This window comes from Acomys minous (assembly GCF_964271855.1).
Source record: "Acomys minous genome assembly, chromosome: 8".
Classification (NCBI taxonomy): domain Eukaryota; kingdom Metazoa; phylum Chordata; class Mammalia; order Rodentia; family Muridae; genus Acomys; species Acomys minous.
In genome coordinates, this window is record NC_140489.1 from 108,018,488 (window position 1) to 108,031,048 (window position 12,561).

Consider the following 12,561-nt stretch of genomic DNA (forward strand, 5'->3'; position numbering starts at 1 on the left):
TCTTTTGAGACAAGACCGTCTCCCTGGGCTAGAGCTTGCCAAGTAACGGTGGCTGGTCAGCTGGCCAGACCTGCCCACCTCCTTCTTCCCAAGTCTAGGATTATAAATAAAGGCACTGACATCTGGGGCATTGAATTCAGGTCCTCCTGCTTGCAAATCAAGCATTTTACTATGGAGTCACCCTTCAGCTCCCCTTAAAGGGAGCATTAAGAATTCAGGGAACAAGAGGGAGATTTATTGTTTGTGTGCTTGGCCAAAACCACTGTGATACTATTTCCTGATCTTGTAAAGACACATTTATTTGGTAAGTGTGAATGACTGTACATTCAAAGGAGGGCCGATGGTGCTGCCCCCTCATTCTGAAAAGTGCTAGCTTGTGAGTGAGGAATCTCCAGGTACTGTGGCTAAAAGTAGGAAGTCACCAGACTTAATGCTAGCATTGTGGACTCTCAGGCTTATGTTTCAAGTATCTTTTGTCTCTATTAAACATTACATTCTTATTTTTATTAGACTCTTCTCTCCTCCAATGTCTCAGAGCCATTTCTGTTCCTCTTACATTGCATCTCATCCTCACTGGAAACAAACATCCTATTATTCCTACTCAGTTCATAAGAGCCGCCATTATGGGTACTGGCAAGACAGCCCAGTAGTTATAAAGCAGGCACTGTGCAAGCCAACTATTGAAGTTATATCCCCATGTAAAAAGGTGAGGTGTAGTTCTGTGTATTTATAATCCCAGAACTCTTATAGTGAGAATAGAAGGCAGATACATGAACATGGCCAGGAAGCTCATGGACCAGCTAGCCTGGAGCATGCAGGCTGCCTCAACATTGTGCAAGGAGAGAACCAAAAGTTGTTCTGTGACCTTCACAGGTAGACTGTCGTATGTGCATCACACACACACACACACACACACACACACACACACACACACAGCACACACCACACACACTCACCTTTCCTTCATTATGTTTGTCAGCTAGGTGTTATTCAATGCTCACTCAACCGTCTTCTGTTGCTGATTCTGTTTCCAGTACTTGGCCCTTTATAGTGTGTGTCCCCAGTTAGTTCTTACTGTCAGTGTGACACAACCTAGCGACAGCCAGGAAGAGGTGTCTAGAATTTATCTAGATCAGACTGACCTGTGACCATTCCTGTGGTCTCAATTGATGCCGAGCATGAGCATGAAAGAGAGAGAGAGAGACGAGAGAGAGAGAGAGAGAGAGAGAGAGAGAGAGAGAGAGAGAGAGAGAGAAGCAGAGGTTCTCCAGGACATCTGCCTCAGTTCCTGCTTGAGCTCCTGCCTTCATTTTCCTCAGTGATGACTCTGACCTGGAAACGAAGGAAGCTGAAACAAACCCCTTTGCTCCCCAAGTTGCTTTTGGTATTGGTGTTTGCTTCAGCAACAGAATAATATGATACATGCATCGTGGTTCCACATCATTGAAGCTGACTCTCCACTGTGGCTTAGACTCTAGTCTTTTGAGTTAGACCATGCAGCGTTTTCTCCTCACCTGTCTCTGTTCTCTCGACACTGAATGCAATGCCAGCCATCTGGGTTGCCTCTGAGGCTGTGATTTAAATTTGGTAAGTCCTTCAGGGGATTCCTGTTTACTTTTTTTTTGATGGTCGTTTTTTCTGGGGTCATTGGTGTTGCCAGTACTTGTTCTCTGACATCTGCAGATACACCTGTCTGGTCTTTCGGTGTCAAAGAATGGAAGTCTGTGCTTAGTTTATCTGTCTCTTATTCATCCAAGGGTCTCCAGTACTTTTTAAAATATGACACACTGGATACATGGCTTTGCATTCCAGACTTTTTCTGAAGTCTTTCTTGTCTATAAGAGAAAAATGCAGACAATTAGGCCATCACCAGTGCTTAGTCAGTGAGTTCCTGGCCAGCCTGGCTGCAGATACAAAATACAAATACAAAACAAGCAAACAACAATGGCAAAAGACAAAAAGAATGACAGTATGCCGTTGCATTGTTTCTCAGGCATGCCTGTGCCCTACAGTTACCTTTTCTCACACCCTGCAGTCTCTAATATGACATGGTATGCCGCAAAAAGGGCAAACACTGAATGCGGATCCATGCAAACAAAACTGTAAGAGAGAAGCCCGAATTGCTTCGTTAATGGCTATTTATTTAACCAGTACAACCTCTACACTAAGCCTGTGTTTTAATTTTGCATACACTTCCCCCGTTTGAAGTACTTTTTCCCCTATGGTGAATATGTCAGTTAAAGAAACAGCAGCATTTACATATACAGCCACAGAGAGGCACTCTGAACTCACCTAAACATCAGGGTGTGTGGGTTGTTTTTTTCCCGTTTGCATCTGGGGACAGTAGGACTGTCTTGAAGGATAATTACTTCTGAGATGGAATTTTATCAGTTGAGTCTTGGGGGAGTGGTAATATGCAAACACTTATTAAGATGTTGTGGTGGGAGGTGACAGAATCTTACCTAAGTCAAATTAGACAGGTGCAAATAAAACCAAAGCCTTTCTGGGCTTATTTGTTCTTTGGTTGCAGGTGGATATGATGTGGTGAATTTTTATCCATGTAAGAGACAGAACAGAATGGGTAAGGGAAATTCCCACTTCATCAGTAGCTCTGACAGACACACGTGCAAGGAGCAAAACTCAGAATGGAATGTTTTCCTCAGGACATCATTTTTTTTTTTCTGAGAAGAGGACACTGTTGAACTGTTTTCCATATATTAATTCTTGTATCAAGGAAAGCATGAAATGACATATATCATGTTTATACTAATATAAATCAATTGAAAAAAAAAAAAACCCCAGTGTATTGTAAGCAGATAAGGTGAAGCAACAGAAATGGAAGCTCACACAGTCTCTTGAGTTGTGCTTGGTTTTCTGGCCCTGTCTTGTGTCTATGTGGAACTTTTCCCCCCCTCACAACTGGAGAAAGAAAAAGTGAGGATGAAACTGGAGGCAGGCGTTTGGCTGGTCAGGATCTGGTGCAGTTTGGAAATGTCATTCTTTGATCTTCAGCCTCGGTTCTCCAGGCTGGCTTTGAGATAAGGATGACGAAATTGCCTCACTCCACACAGCATGACTCAACACCTCCTCGGCTCTACATTTGGCAAGGGATTTGGGAGTTATTTTTCTTTTGTGTTTTTTTTAAAAGCATTGCTCTAAGTTTAGTAGAAGTAAATAGGGGAGATGGGTTGTATTGGGGGCGGGGTGCCATCCCTGCTTTCCTGTTGCTCTGGTATGATAGCCCTGCAAAAGTGACAGAGGGGCGCAGGCCTTATTTTGGCTCACAGTTCAAGGCACTGTCCCTCACGGTGGGGAAGTTCAGGCTTCTGGAACTTGAAGCAGCTGGTCCCAGGACATCCAGAATCAGGAAACAGACATGCGTGAATGCTCCTGAGATGCCCAAGTCTTGAACCCCTCTTAGATTTCCGGAGACCAGCCAGATACAATTTACACAGGGTCTTTTATTTAGCAAGCTCCGGAGCAGGGACCCCAGAGACCGAGGAAGGAGGGAGGGCGCCCTCGACTCCTTAGGATTCACGGTCGATAAAGGCAAAAACCACAAGAGGGACTTTTCAAGCCTTGGTGTCACATAACTGGGTAAGAGGTATTTGGGGAAGCTGGCCTTCAGGGGGACTCTTCTCTAAATTTTCCATCTGCTGTAGCTGTTACGTTGTGGGTTTTTCACATAATTAGGTAAGGGGGGAGGAGGGGACGTTGGCCTTGTTGATAAGGTACTGGGAGGTGGGCTTTTGTTTAGCTCTCACACTCCCTGCTGCTTAACTGCTTAGTTCCTTTCTACATTTTATAGAATTGGAATTCCATACACATAGAGTGAGCAATCCTGCGCACAAGTAAGATGGGTCTTCCTACCTTAATTAGAGTAACCAAGATACCCTCTCCCCACCACATACTCCAGTGTGCCAACATGCCTGATCAATTCCTGGGAATTCCTAGATCCAGCAAGCTAATGGTTAGTACTGGTCATCACAGTTGTGTTTGATATTTTTCAAAGAAGGGTTGGTTCAGCTCATGGTAAGAGAATCAAGACTTTCCCAGCAAGGTGACACTGGCCACCCTTCTGGCCACCATGTTATTGCCTTCCTTTCATTTCTAGCATTCGAACAGATGGTGTGCAGTTGCTTAGAACATGTTCCTACCACAAGAATCTTAGCATCTCCTCAAAGTCAGTGACTTTGCTTCACCTGTAAGTCCCTCTAGATTGCAGAACTCCCATGCAGAGGGAGCTCTCAGTATCTACTTGTGGTATGGCATAATTACATGGATGAATGCATAATGTACATGAATTACCTTATCATCTTTTTGATATTTGGGAGTTAAATATATATATATATATATATATATATATATATATATATATATATATATATATATATTAGTTTTTGAGACAGGGTTTCTCTATGTAGCCTTGGCTGTCCTGGACTCATTTTGTAGACCAGGCTGGCCTCAAACTCCCAGTGATCCACCTGCCTCTGCCTCCTGAGTGCTGGGATTAAAGGCATGCACCACCACCCAGCTTAATTCACAATATTTTAATGCAATACAGTTCTTACTTTGATACTAAGAAGTAGGCAAATTCTCAATGTTAACTAAGGTTTTCACTGCAGAAGGAAATCCTCTATTCTTTCTATTAAAAGTGTGGATGTGGCTTACACAGTAATGGAGACATAAATTAGTACAGTCGTTATGGAAACAATATGTAGGCTTCTCTAATACTACAAATAGATGCTCCATTCTGTTTCCAGTGATGAACCTAATGGAAGTGAAATGAAATATGTATTTCCAAAAGTTGCTTGAATCACCAGTTGGGCACAGTGATACATGACTACAATCCCAGCACATAGGAAGCTGAGGCAGGAGGATAGATAGCAAGGCCAATCTAGTATACTCAGTGAGACCCTATCTCAAAAGAGACAAACAATCAAACCCACAAACATGGAGGACATGACCCCATTTTATTTTTGCAGTATATAAATTTCTGCCAGTAGGTTGGTGAGTAGAGGAAATGTGATACATATATATACCACACATATGTGTATATATATGTATATATGTATACACACACATATTTAGCAAAACTCATGGGTCCTTTCACTTGTGAAAACCTTGATGGAGCAGGAGACCCTTAGGCCAGCACAGGAAGGGAAACATCATGTGATCTCCCTCATGAGTAGAATTGGAAAAAAATTGATGTTGTAGAAGTTGACAACAGTGTAGTAGCTACACATATTTGAGGAGAATAGTGGGAGAGGGAGAAGAAGTACGTGGCACAAAATTATTGCTTGATAGAAGAAATAACTTGTGATGATCTGCAGCACAGTGAGGTATAAAATGTCCTACATATCTTAAAGTGACTAGAAGAGGAATTAGGTTGTACTCACTGTAGAGGAATGAACTGATGGATGTGCCACTTACTTAGCCGATTGGCTCACTAATTGCATGGTAATAATGACCTAAATTCAAGCATTGCATTGTACCTCATAAATATATACAAACATGATATGCCAATCAAGAAATTAATTTAAAAGTGTCTGAAGATCAACAACACTGATGTCACTTGGGGTTCTAGCTCAGGACCTTTCAATCACTATCTGAACTTTGACAAGACACCCAGATGAATAATATATACTACAGTGCAAGAATGGGAAAGACAAAATAATTAAGATTTTCCATTAACCTTCAGAGAAAGGCAAATCAAAATGATTGTGCTGTTCCTTCTTACATCTGTCAGGATGACTAAAATCAAAAACTCAAGTGACAGCACACATTGGCAAGGATGTGGAGAAAGGGGAACACTCCTCCACTAATGGTGGGAGTGCAACTTGTACAAGCACTTTGGAAATCAATCTGTAGGGTTCTTAGAAAATTGAGAATAGCAAGACCCAGCTGTACCACTCCTGGGCACATACCCAAAAGATGCTCTATCATGCTACAAGGATATTTGCTCAGCTCTGTTCATAGCAGCTTTATTTGTAATAGCCAGAAATTTGAAACAACCCAGATGACCTTCATCATCATCATCATCATCATCATCATCATCATCATCATCAACAACAACAACAACAACACCATAGATAAAAACGTGTGGTATATTTACACAATAGAATACTGCTCGGCCATTAAAAACAAGGATATCTTGAAATTTGCAGGCAAATGGATGGAACTAGAAAATATCATCCTGAGTGAGGTAACCCAGACCCAGAAAGACATACATGGTATGTATTCACTTATAAGCAGATATTAGCCACACAGTACAGAACAACCATACTACAATTCACAGACCCTAAGCAGCTAAGTAACAAGGAGGGCCCAAGGGAAGATGCATGAATCTCACTGAGAATGGGAAATAGAATAGACAGAGGAAGTGCTTGAAGAGAAGGAACAGGATAGGAGAGAGAGAGAGAGAGAGAGAGAGAGAGAGAGAGAGAGAGAGAGAGAGAGAGAGAGAGAGAGAGAGAGAAGAGAGAGAAGAGAGAGAAGAGAGAGAAGAGAGAGCTGAGGGAAATGAGGATGGGGATCTGATGTGGGGAGAGCGGTGTGTGTATGTGTGGGGACCTGATGTGTGGCAGGGGAGGACAGAGGACTTGCAGAGAGAAGAGAAACCATGGGCAGAGGCAACTCTGAGACAAACTGGAGACCGACAACAGGGTAGTATTCTGGGAGGATATGGGGGTGACTCTAGATGAGACCCCTAGTATCATACTAAGATTCCTAGCGGAGAGAGGGGAACACAAACCTACCCGCTAAACTTTGACCCACATTTGCCCCGCCTACAAGATATGCAGGGAGAAGGAGCAGAGATTAACGGGATGTCCAATGAATGCCTGGCCACATCATGCAAGTCAATCTCTGACACTATTAATGATAGTCTGCTATGTCTGCAGACGGGAGCCTACCATAGCTGTCATCTGAGATCCCACCTCACCCGCTAGCAACAGATCAGGTCAGATGCTGAGACTCACAGCCAAATACTGGCCTGAGTGCAGAGAGCCTTGTGAAAGAGTAGGAGGAAGGCTAGAAGGACCTGGAGGGAAATGGAGCTCCCCAAGAAGACAACGAGCCAACTAGGAGGGCTTGTAGAGACTGAAAACATCAACCAAGGACCATGCGTAGACTGGACCTAGGCCCCCTACACATATATCAGATGGGCAGCTTGGTCTTCATGTAGATCCCCTAGTGGGTTTCTTGCATGCTTTTCCATCACTTCTCCAGGAGGGGCTCCTTTGCCAGGCCACTGTGGTAGAGGGTGTGCTCAGTCCTCATGTGACTTGATGTGCTGGGATAGGTAGGTGGGGGGAGAGCTCCCCTCTTTGAGGGGTTGGGCAGGGGAGGGGGAATAGGGAAGGAGAGGGCTATGATTGGGATGTAAAGTGAATAAACAAATAAATAAATTTAGAAAAAATAATTGAGACTTCCAACCAGAAATATGATTAGATTAGACAGGTTGGCTTTAGTTTCTCCAGAGCTGATCAAAAGAAAAAAAAAAAGGAGGCTGAGATGAAATGGAGACATCTCCTTTGATGTTGGGGAGTGAATGCATGGCTTTGTACATGCTAAGCACAAACTCTTCCCAATGAGCTGCATTCCAGACTGAGGGGACTGCTATGCACACTTGCCATTTTATCCTCAGTATACCTACATATACTTCTCCCAAACTGTAAGACTTTGATATTTATTTTAATGTTTACTTTACACTTACCATGAGATCTGACCCCTTGACAATTTAAAGTGCCCACAATACTTCTGCTGAGAGAACTTCTCATGATCTTACAGCAGTTTCTAGAAGGCGACAAAATATGGCTTGCTCTTGATGCTCTTGAAGTCTTCTTTCTGTCTTTGACGGTTTGATTTTCATATATCTGGTATGGATTTCTTTGCATGTTTTGGGGGGACTGGGTTTCTCTCTGTAGCCTTGGCTGTCCTGGACTCTCTTTGTAGACCAGGCTGTCCTTGAAATCACAGAGATCCTTCTGCTTCTGCCTCCTGAGTGCTGGGATTACAGCTGTGTGCCACTGCACCCGGATTCTTTACAGTTTTCTTGTTAGCATTCCTTGGGCTTTTTTGGATCTGGTTATCCAAGTCCTGTCCCAGATCTGGGAAGTACTCAGCTATGTCTTTGGCTCTTGTCTTGAATTCCCATAGTGTGTATATGAGTCATCTTGACGCTTTCTCAAATAACTTCAGTTGGCTTTCTCACTGTTCTTTTTGCTTCTCAAATTGCACTATTTCCAAGGACCTTGAATCTGTTTAACCTTTTTTGCTTTTTTTTTCCTACTTGATCTAATCTGATATTGAATACCTCTTATGAATTTTCAGTTAGAATATTATGTACTTTATCTTAATGATTTCTAGTATGTATTTTTAAATGGTTCTTTAAAGAACTTTTTGTTAGGGATGGAAATATGGCTGGTTTAGTGATTAAGAACATCTGCTGCTCTTGCAAAGAAGCTGGGTTTTGTTCCCAGCATCTACATGCTGTCTTGCAATTGCCTGTAAGTCCGTCCAGTTCCAATGGTTCCAACACCCTATTCTGGCCTCAGTGGGACTAGCTACGTATGTGGTACACATACATACACACAGGCAAAACATTTTAATACATAAGATTAAAAAAATCTTTAAAATTTCTTAGTTGGAATTCCTTACTCTTATTTTCTTAAATTTCGAAAGTTACTTTGAGTTATTTGTCAGGGAAGTCATATAAATCCATTTTATTAATGTAAGTTGATGGGAGTTTCTCTTTTGTTGTTAGGAACATCTTTCTACAATTCTTTTTCCTGACTTTGTGTTGGTTTCTAAGGAGTTAACAAGGCAGACATCTTTCACAGAATTTAAGACTTGGCCTGAATGGAAGCAGATTTCCACCAGCAGGCCTGATCAGAGGTCCTGGAGGACATCTATAAATTGTTTTATTGCTGCCACTACTTCAGAAATACTTTCCTTGAAACTTGGAGTTCCTTTGCACTCAGCGGATTAGAAGCATTTACTGAAAATGCTGGAGTGACAGTGCATTTGAGTAAGAAGTATCAGCAGTGTAGTCTGTGCAGTGGTTAACTTATAAGTATTGCTCATCTGTAAGATCATTCTTACAGATTAAGGAACAGGTATGAGAGGTGGCTTAGTGAGAAAGAATATTTGTTACATAGGCATGAACATCCGGGGTCTGATTCCAGCACCTACATAAAAACAACAACAATAACAACAACATAGCCACACGTATCTGTAACTCAACTGCTGTAGTGAGCTACACCAGTAGCTTAGCACCAGGTTCAGTAAGAAAAAAAGGTGGGGAGGGATAGTACAGGATATTTGGACTCCTCCTCTGGCTCTTGTGAATATCACACACACACACACACACACACACACACACACACACACACACACACACACACCTGGAGAGAAGATGCTAATTGTTTAGGGAGAAGTGTCATATATATCCTGGATCAAAATCTTAAGATTTTTTAAAATTGAAACAATAAACATCCCTTTTACCACAACTACTATCTTTTTTGGATAAACTGTTTCACGTTTTGCTTTGTGGAACACATAGAAAAATACGGTGCAGTTAATAGTGTTTACTAGATATATGACTTGAAATTTAAAGGATGAATAAGCTACAGATGGAAAAATAATGGGTAGACAGAAGACCTAACAAGACAAATTGCCCATGTAGTTTATGATGATTTCCATGGACTCCCATGATTCTCTTTAGCCAACCCACTCTGGGGATTGGTTATTAACCCATAGGCTGTTGCATATCCTAAGCAAATGCTATTCTACTAAGAATAATTCAGATCTCTCTGTGGATACCTTCAAGTTGCTCCAATAATTATAACAACAATTGAAAGTGACTACACTGTCTAGCTAATATATCTTTATTTTTTTTAATAATATAGAGTTCATTGCAAGACTATTGTCTGTCTCCTCTAGCAAACTATTTTCATGTATTCATTTAGGTGAAAATTCAAAATGTCAAGAGAGCATTATTGTACTTAGTCACATTTCCAAGTGATTATCACATCATCTTTCCTTGGCTGAGTAACAAAATCTAAGCTCTTTGTTCTGCCTTGAAAGGTGACAGGGGCTGAACTTGGCCTCCTTTGTTCTTCTTTTGTGCCTTATTAGTTTTAGTGAATACTCTAAGTCAGAAATAACTTGTCTTTCTAACTCTTGGTGGTGCTGCTGCACAGGGGAAAAGGGTATATATATATATTACCTTAAAAGGTTACGAGGGTTACTATTTAGGGAATATCCTGAGAAAAATAAGTTTTTGCAAGTATGCAGTAAATTAAACAGCGATGCCACGGTTTTGGTAAGCGGCATATAGGCAGATTCATACTGCGAGGCTTACTGCTACAGCTTGTTTTTTAGCTGACGCAAAATGTAAAGTAACCACTTTTCATGTCATCATGAAAGTGTGCCATATTGGGATTTTTTCTCCTCTATTTTCCCCATTCAGACAGCTGTGTTATAAGTGAACCCTGCACATACTTACTATTTAAATTCTGTACATTATACATAATTATAGATACATTGATTTAAATATACTATTGGAGTGATGGGAACAAATCCAACAATGCAAAGAAAATCACAGTTTGTATGAGGATTCATTGAAAAAAGCAATCCTGGGACTACAGCAGAGGGAAGGCTGTATGGATTTAGCCTTTCCTTTTTTTTTTTTTCTTAATCTCTATACTTATTTGCCAGTGCTCATGAAAATTGTTTAAAAAAACATCAAAAAAGAAAATTGTTTTTGATTTATCCTTTCCATTTTTGCTACAGTATAATAATAAGAATTAAGCAAAATGGCTGGGATTACAGAGGGTGGCAGATTTTGATATCTGTAAACCAATCCCAAGCCAAAGAGAATAAATGTAGTGTTATATTTTTCTTGTTATGTTTTCTTTGAGACAGGGTTTCTCTGTATATCCCTGGCTGTCCTGGAACTTGCTCTGTAGACTAGGCTGGCCTTCAACTCAGAGATCCACCTGCCTTTGCCTCCCACGTGCTGGAATTAAAGGCGTGTGCCACCACAGCCACTGCTGCCACCGCCACCTGGCAATAGTGTTATATCATAAAGTCAGGGAGAGGTTCTGTGTCACTTTCAGAATGATGGACTAGAGAGCTCTGAGAATTGACTCCTCTATAAAAGTAATGAGAATGTAAACCCTTCAATATAAATGTTTTCAAAAATCTGAAAATTAATCAAGACTTGGGATAATTTGTAGGACATGTATTCATGAAGAAGAGCAGTTTAGTCACAACAAAGCAGCAACAGTCATGGTGTTTGAACTTGCCTTCTCACTTGAAGATAGGTCCATTGGGAATTTCTAGTCTGAAAAACATACTAAGGACAACAAGAAGAATAAGCTTGAGAGATATCCAGCACACTATGAAGTGTATCAACAAACACATAATGGCATCCCAGAGGAGAAGAGAAGAAAACAGAGTTTGAGGAATAATCTTCTAGATAGGCTGAAAGCCATCAATCTATATACCTAAGAAGCTTAAAAAGCCTTCAGTTAAAAAAGAAACCCAAAAGAGATGCATATTGAGATACAACATACCATAGTGTTGAAAGTAAAAAAAAAAAAAAAAAAAAAAAAAAGACAGAGTACATAAAACATAAAGAGACCACCTGTATTGTCCTTGGCTGGTGCCTTAGTTTGAGCGGGACCCCTGGGCCCAAATCTGCCTATCATAATGTTCTACTTGTAGGTTTCTAGGACCCTCTGGATCCTTGTACTTTGTTATTCTCCCATGCTTCTCTCATCTAGAGTCCCAATAGGATGTCCTCTCCTCTGTCCCAGTTTTGTGGTAAGTGAAGGCTTTCGTGGGACATGCCCCTTGGGCTAGTATGCAGATATAAGTGAGTATACAGGCGGTAAACTTTAAACACTTACCCAGATGTAGCCAATGGGCAGAACATTCTCCACAGTTCAGTGGAGAGTGGGGTATGACTTTCACATGTACTCTGGTGCCTCATATTTGACCATGTCTCCTGGAGGGGGAGATCTGGTGGCACTCAGAGGAAGGACAGCAGGTTACCAAGAAGAGACTTGATACCCTATGAGCATATACAGGGGGAGGTAATCCCCCTCAGGAACAGTCATAGGGGAGGGGAATAAGGGGAAAATGGGAGGGAGGGACGAATGGGAGGATACAAGGGAGGGGATAACCATTGAGATGTAACAAGAATAAATTAATAAGAAACCATAAAGAGACATATCATCATGCACATTGTTCAATATGACTAATTTCTCAGCAGACACAATAATGTAGAAGTGTATAAGCTCTAGAAGTGCTGGGAGTGAAAGAATATTAGACAAGAATAACATATCTGGCAAAACGGTCCTCCAAAAGGATGAAAGAGATGTGTAGGCATGGTGACTAACTAACTAAAGAAGAACAGCTTTGTTCTACTAGATATACCGTATATATGTACACACACATGTATCTCCAAGAGAGTTCTTCAGCTTAATTGAAAGGACACTGGAGAAAGGACACTGGAATTCACACAGAGAAATAAAGAACATGATCTAAGAC

General features: G+C 41.2%; 1 long non-coding RNA gene across 2 annotated transcripts in view; it reads right to left on the reverse strand.

Annotated features, from left to right (window-relative positions):
- Nucleotides 1-1,210: 1,210 nt before the first annotated feature.
- LOC311604224 overlaps nucleotides 1,211-12,561 on the reverse strand; it is a 35,124-nt gene continuing 23,773 nt past the window's right edge. For both annotated transcript variants that reach the window (XR_014781403.1, XR_014781404.1), the window contains one exon: nucleotides 1,211-1,835. This is a non-coding gene — a long non-coding RNA (uncharacterized lncRNA). The remainder of the gene's footprint in view (nucleotides 1,836-12,561) is intronic.